The following is a 1,941-nucleotide window of genomic DNA, read 5'->3' as shown; positions in this document are numbered from 1 at the left end:
ACTTATTCCACAAAACACGCCAGAAATGATTCAAAAATTTAACATCTCGATTCGACACAATACTCTTAGGGACATCATGTAAACGTACTATCTCCCTAAAGAATAAATCAGCAATGCTAGTGGAGTCATCGGTTTTGTGACATGGTATGAAGTGTATCATTTTACTAAACCTGTCAACCACTACAAAGATAGAATCCCGACCTTTCTTTGTCCTAGGTAAGCCCAACACAAAATCCATAGAAATATCTACCCAAGGTTTACTAGGCACAGGTAAAGGTGTATACAAGCCATGGTGTAAAACTTTTGATTTAGCCTTTTTACAAGTTATGCACTTCTTGCAAATCCATTCTACATCACTACGCATTTTAGGCCAATAAAAGTGTTCCCCTAATATGTTTAAAGTCTTTTGAATCCCTAAATGACACATTAGACCCCCACTGTGTGCTTCCCTTACCAATAATTCACGCATTGAACAATTTGAATGCACAACCTATCTTCCCTAAACAAATATCTTTCATGTCTATAAAATTTATCAACAGCCATTTTGGCACATGAATTATAAATGTTTGAGAAATCAATGTCATTTTCATACATGCTCTTAATATGCTCAAAACCAAGTAATTTCGTACTTAAAGAGTTAAGAAGCCCGTACCTTCATGACAATGCATCTGCAACTACGTTTTCATTACATTACTTGTACCTGATAACGTATGGAAACGTCTCTATGAACTCCATCCACTTTGCATGTTGCTTGTTCAACTTACCTTGACCCCGTAAGTGCTTCAGGGACTCATGTTGGTGTGTATCACGAATTCCTTAGGCCACAAGTAATGTTGGGTAATTTAGTGCAGCTCCACTCAACTTCTCGCTAAAGTAAACTATTCCCTTTCCTGCATTAACACTGCTCCAATTAGGGCCTTGATTACATCACACTCAATCACGAACGTTTTATCAAAGTTAGGTAATGCCAAAATAGGTGCTTTACACAATTTATCCTTAATGGTATTAAATGCAAGTTCTTGTGTTTCCCCGCAGTGAAAACCTACACTTTTCTTAATGATTTTAGTTAATAGTGTCGTGATTGTGCTAAAGTCTCTCACAAACAGCCTATAAAAACTAGCCAGACCATGGAAGCTCTAGCCAGACCATGGAAGCTCCTAACCTCAGTTATACTTTTAGGTGTTGGCCATTCTTTAATAGCTTTAGTCTTTTCCTCATCCACTTCTACTCCATTAGCACTAACAACAAATCTTAGGAAAACAACTCTAGCCATACAAAATGAGCACTTTTTAAAATTAGTATAATTGTTCCTTTCTTAACACAACAAGCACGCACTTTAAATGTTCTAAATGCTTACCTAGGTCCTTGCTATAGATTAAAATGTCATCAAAGTAAACTAAAGCAAATTTCCTTATGAAAGCACGTAAAACATGATTCATTAAACGTATAAATGTACTCAGTGCATTCGTGAGACCAAACGGCATAACCAACCACTCAAATAACCCATTTTTAGTTTTAAATGTCGTTTTCCATTCATCACCCTCTCGCATGCAAATTTGATGGTACTTGCTCTCAACATCAATTTTACTATAAACACAAGCACCATACAGTTCATCAAGCATATCATCTAGCGTAGGTCTATGGTGACGATACCATAATGTTGTTGATAGCTCTGAAATCCATGCACATTCTCCAAGATCCATCTTTCTTTGGCACAAGCGATACTGGTAGCACATGTCCTTGCTCTCCTTTACATAACCCTTGCTCATCAACTTCTCTACCTATCTCTGAAGTTCCTTTGTCTCCTCGGGATTACTTTGGTAAGCTGGTCGATTTGAAATAACAGCTCCAGATATGAAGTCAATCTAGTGTTCAATGCCTCGAATGGACCACCCACTAGGCACGTCCTCCGAAAATATGTTTTCGAATTCCTACAACAAA

The sequence above is a fragment of the Olea europaea genome, unplaced genomic scaffold (genome assembly GCF_002742605.1).
Source record: "Olea europaea var. sylvestris unplaced genomic scaffold, O_europaea_v1 scaffold3323, whole genome shotgun sequence".
Lineage (NCBI taxonomy): Eukaryota > Viridiplantae > Streptophyta > Magnoliopsida > Lamiales > Oleaceae > Olea > Olea europaea.
The sequence above is the reverse complement of the archived record's forward strand: the minus strand, read 5'-3'. Positions refer to the sequence as shown.